Consider the following 5,936-nt stretch of genomic DNA (forward strand, 5'->3'; position numbering starts at 1 on the left):
AAAAAAAAAAAAAAAAAAAAAAAAAAAAAAAAAAAAAAAAATATACCGTCGAATTGAATACCTCCTTCTTTTGGGAAGTCGGTCAAAAAGACAACGTTCCTATTTCATATTATCAAAAAAAAACACCATAAAGTCCCACATCAATATTACTTGCATAAAAACAAATGACTGTTTTCTTTCAAAGAGATAAGGATGACATGTTTCCATACAAGTTTTTCATCAGTAAAAACATAAGAAGGATACAAAACAATATGACATCAGGGAATGCTTACAATTGAAGTTATAACTACATAGTTTATGTACATATTCTGTTATATGCTTTGTCTTATTGTGACATGGTAATAAGATTTTCAATCAAGGCTGTATTGTTTACTAATCTAACTAATATTATAAATGCGAAAGTTTAGATGGATGGATGGATGTTTGTTAGCGTTTGTAGCCTAAACGGCTGACCTGATCTCCATGAAATTTGGCACAGGTTTAAAGCATAGTCTGGAAGAACACATAGACTACTTTTATCCCGGGAATAGTAACGGTTCCCGTGGGATTCATTAATTTAGTTTTTTAATGTTTACTCGATCATTCTGCAACGGTTCAACATATCTTATTGAAATTTGGCACAAATATAAAACAAAGTCTGGAATAAACATTGGATAAGGTTCATCCTCGAGAAATGTCCAGTTCACGAGGGATACGTAGCTTTTTGTTATTTATATAGTTCATATGTTTTCTAATAACATGCGGACGAAGTCGCAGGCAACAGCTCGTAATACAATAATATTTCGAATATATTTATTCAATAATTGATTTAACAGTACGTTTTGTTACTTATTTCCAATTCAATTTAAAAAATATTTTACCGTAATAAATTTCAAATTAATCGTAAAAAAATATTTTGATAAAAAACGAGTTGAAAAACTATTGAATTTCTTTAAAATTATATTAAAACAATCTTACTAATATTATAAATGCGAAATTTAGATGGTTTGTTAGAATTTGTAGCTTAAACTAGTGAACGGATTGCGATGAAATTTGGCATAGATATAGATTATAGTCTGAATGAACACATAAGCTACTTACTTTGAAGTCGGTGTCAATTAATGTAGATTCATTACTTAATTGTTACTATACTTTCAATTGTCAATTGTTATGGTAAAAATGTAGAAATCCTTACATAGAAATATCACTGCATACCTCGACTGACACTGACTTTAAAATAATAATAATTGTACAATATAGACATAAGAACTACAATAAGTGAGGTTTACATATTCAAGGAATTATTTCGCTACTTTTTAGTGTATATTGTTTGGAAGTTAGTTTTGTTTTTTATTCCCACGCGGACGGAGTTTCGAGTTAAAGCAAATTAAATATAAAAATTAACTTGATCAATGAATGGTATTAGAATACTAGAATATTCACAGCTCTATTAGTCCGAGTCACAACTAGTTCACGAGGGCAAACATATACACAACCATAGAATTGATAGAGTCGACAATTTCACATCGGACAGCTCTAAAACAACAATCAGTTTACTATCGAACTGGAGTTCGGAATTTTTGAACAGTCCACGTTTCCCGATATATTCAACGTTTAAATTTACTACCCGTTATCTATGAATATTACTACACTAGCTTTCGCCCTCGACTCCGTCCGCGTGGAATTAATAAAAACAAAAGTGAGTAGCCTATGTGTTCTTCCAGACTATCCTCTACATCTATACCAAATTTCATCGAAATCCGTTCAGCCGATTAGGCTTCAAACTCTAACAAACATCCATCCATCTAAACTTTCGCATTTATAATATTAATAAGATGCGTATGTATCACTAATGGCCAGTTTCCCAGCTATTTTTAACCATTCGTTAGTGTCTTAGATTCGATAACTTCATGTAGTGAGTTTCCGAACTATGTAACTCCAGTTTTATTTTGTTGAAAGTTAAATCAATCTAACACTAATGAATCACAAGATAATAATAAAATAAATTCAAATTTCAACAACGCAAGCATAGAAATGTTAGAAAATCGCTGCTAATTCCTTCAACTTGTCCTAATAAAGCCTATTGCAACATTAATTTCTATTTTGAAAACGGCCAAATCAATAAAGTAGCCATCGTATCAAAGAAATGAAATTAATATCTCAAATATTTATAAATTCTAAAACACGTTTTCCAAACAGACATTTTGTGACCGAATAAATCTTTACTAAATATTCAAAAACAACCAGTTTTGTAAACCGGTCTAATAGAAAGTAATAATCTGTTAAATCTACAATGTTCTAGAAAATAATCAAGGGCAAATAAAACTTTTATTTGTATACATTTTTAGAAGAATAAAAAGAAATTATTTAAGCATCGATTATTGGCTTATACATAGACTAGCTATCGCCCGCGACTCCGTCCGAGTGGAGTTCAAAAAAACAAAATTTAGTAGCCTATGTGTTCTTCCGGACTATCCTTTACGTGTATGCCAAGTTTCATCGAGATCCGTTCAGCCATTTAGGCTACAAACTCTAACAAAACATCCATCCATCTAAACTTTCGCATTTATAATATTAGTAAGATAAAAGAAACCAACAATTATACCTTTGCAATAAAACAAAAGAACAAAACACATTTGACCCATACAAGATGACAATATGCGCCCACGCATATGTCAACGCATTGTTTGTCTTCAAAAAAGGACGCTCGCACACTTTGGAATGCACGAGTGAAATCGACCATGTAAAAATGTATAAAACAATTGAAACAATAGATTAATATAGGTAAATCAAATTGCAATCTATGAATCAATAATAAAAAAAAACTAAATTCTACCTTTTTAACCGTAACTTTTATGTGCAACATTTAAATATTTATGGACCACACATTAAAATTAGAATTTAATCAATTAGAAATGTTGCTATTAAAGTTTTATTATTTTTATGTAGAAATTATCTTGTTTATTAACATTGACATTAAAAAAAACTTCCAGTCATACGTAACATTATATTTGTATGCAAATAAATTGTTTGAGGTCAGTATACGCCTTTATTTTAGATCATTGAACGCATGCACTTAAGCCAACATAACTCTGTCACTCCAATAATAATCTATGTACCTTACTACCTTATTTTAGAGTTCAATATCGATTAAACAGAATGCAATTAACCGCAAACGATTAGAATCATCCGCTCTCGATTTGCGAAGGGACACGCAACGGTAAATTGTAACGGTTAACAATAAAAGTTACGATTTTTAAATATCGAATCGGAAAATCGTTTACATTTAAATATCGAATGCAGATGCAAGTTCAGTTTAAAAAATGTACGTTAATTATTCGGTGACAATACCTTAGGGTTGTAATCGACGATATCGGTATTTCACAAGAGTTACTTCACTAGCCGATCGTGCGTGGTACACAAAAACGAACCCAAAACGTCCGACTGCGCGTACCAAAGCGCACATGCGATTGCGCTGACCCACCCAACACTAATGCTATGAACACAATAGCATCGTCCAGGAAAACCTCCGGTGAATCAGTCCCAAGGGCTAAGATTATTATTGCGCTCACATTTACGCCATTCGAAGCTTAGCACGTCCCTGTTTTATGGGGTACGCGAGTTAAGGAATTTGCTTACAAAAGGAAAACTTCGGCTTCATTGCTGTCAGTTTGTTGACATTCAATTTGTGAAAATTTTATGTTTCTCGCTTTTTCTTTTTACTGAGTGCCGATGAACTGTGAATGTACTCTACGAATCTACGTAATTGACATGTTTTCTTTGAAAGAAGTTTTTCTTTAGTTTGATTATTTAAAAATGCCTACAAAAGTGGAACTATCTTATTTTCTTAATGATTTAATTACAGAGAGGATTGTAAACGAGGATTCTTATTTAAAAAGTAATTTATATAATTTAGAACCTCGATAAGTTAAAGTCCAAGGGAAACACAAATTGTTTTAAGTTATAGAGGTTTTAAGTTATCCATGGTCTATGTTGTAGAGGTTTTGGACTCTGATGGGAAGGGAATATATTATTTTTGAGGTTATAGAGATTTTAAGTTACCGAGGTTTGAGTTATCGAGGCTATAAAGTATTAACCACTTTTATAATTTAATTTATTTAGTTAAATTTCTTAAAAATATTTCCTAGTTCCAGCTAGAGAAACACGAAAAGAATGACAGTTTATGTAATTTTCTTATCTATCGTATTTAGTTATTAGTAAATTACCTCATTAGGTATTAGACATTGACTCATTATTACAAACAATTAAGGAAGTAAGTCGTTCAACGTATCATCAAACTTATTAAAATAATTACTAATATTAGTGTAATCTAGTAATCTCTATTTTAAATGGTCATTGTTTCTCTTGTAGTTGGTTAAACATTTTTTTTATTAAATTAAATCCCTCCATTCGTGTACCGTGTAACCATAGCGTCTTCATAGCATAGGTCTTTGTCCGTCCGTGTTAACATGCATGGCACGGCGGCGGCGCTGGCACTGTCGGAACGGCACTGATAATGCGAACACGGAACACGCTGGTCCATTCTGTTCCGTAATTATACCGCGACAAAAGCTCGATTGTGCACCGGAAGTTAAATGTTCCAACACTAGGAAAGCAAGCTATCCGAGAAATACATTTGGTTTTAGATATCTATATTAAAATAAGAGAAACACATATATGTATCTTACTAATATTGAAATGGCATTAAACCTTACTAAGGAGTAATATTATAAATGTGAAAGTTTGGATGGATGGAGGTTTTGCTAGAGTTGGTAGCCTAAACGGCTGAAGGAATCTCTATGAAATGAATAGCATAGTGTAGATTTGAATAGCATTTGGCATCGATGTAGAGTCTGAATGGACACATAGGCTACTTACTTTTTTAATTACAGGTAGACGGAGTCGCAGGCAAAAGTTTGTATGTATGCAGATTTTAACTGGAAATTCCATAAAAATATTGTTATATTGTAAGCGGCACATACGAATAACAAGCTGTTCTTCAAAAATGATAAAGTCGATGTTCTGGAAGCGTCACAACCGAAATTTTTTGAAGCAAATTGAATTCAATAACAAACATTAAAATTCTCTATATAAAAGGTTATTCGTTAATTCAGATTCTAATTAGATTCAAAGTCTACTTCAGAAGGATTTCCTTATAAAAGCATTTTTAAATTAAAAACAAATCTTAAAGCGTTTTACGTCAATTAAACTCCAGTTTCCCATCTACATTTAACCATTCGTCACTTTTGTTTTTTTTAATTCCACGCGGACGGAGTCACGCGCTTAGTTACAAAATACATCGAAACTTTATCAAACAGGCATCGGTCGTATTAAAATTCAATTGAAAATCAAAGGCATAAAACATGTTTAGTTAAAATTAATTACACATATAAATTGTATATAAACAACAAATATATAGTTATTAGATTGATTTCGAGTATTACTTATTCAGGAAGACGGCATCACGTATTCTGACACAGATTCTATACGCCCTCGATTGTGTTACGCGTGTCCATTGTATCACATCTACACAATTTAAATACTGTAGTTTGCAGTAAAAGATTTTGTGATATTATGAAATGTCACGTCTTCAGATCTTTGCCTTTAAAAGGTTTCAATATATTAACTACCGATCAATCCTGGCTTCGCGTGTGTTTAGTTAAAATATGTTTAGTTACGACATCACATTAGAAACCTCTAAAATTACCGGTATTTCTCTACTGTATTATACACTATTTTACATAAACCTTCCTACTGAACCACTCTAGCTATTAAAAAAACTGCATCAAAATCCGATGCGTACTTTTAAAGATCGAAGCATACATAGAAACAGACAAAAAGCGGGAAGTGATTTTGTTTTACACTATGTAGTGATTTAACCATGAACAAACCATTAACATATTTACTTAAAAACTGTAAACTTATGATCAACCAATATATTTTAATCCTTCAGAGTA

The 5,936-nt window shown here is 31.8% G+C and overlaps 1 protein-coding gene across 1 annotated transcript in view; it reads right to left on the reverse strand.

Annotated features, from left to right (window-relative positions):
- The window catches only part of LOC106110170 (chitinase A-like), a 13,009-nt gene extending 9,549 nt beyond the window's left edge, over positions 1 to 3,460 (reverse strand). The window contains exon 1 of the mRNA XM_013291899.1: positions 3,331 to 3,460. The gene's annotated coding sequence lies outside the window, so the exon portion shown is untranslated. The remainder of the gene's footprint in view (positions 1 to 3,330) is intronic.
- Positions 3,461 to 5,936: the final 2,476 nt, after the last annotated feature.

Source organism: Papilio polytes, unplaced genomic scaffold (genome assembly GCF_000836215.1).
Source record: "Papilio polytes unplaced genomic scaffold, Ppol_1.0 DF820844.1, whole genome shotgun sequence".
NCBI lineage: Eukaryota > Metazoa > Arthropoda > Insecta > Lepidoptera > Papilionidae > Papilio > Papilio polytes.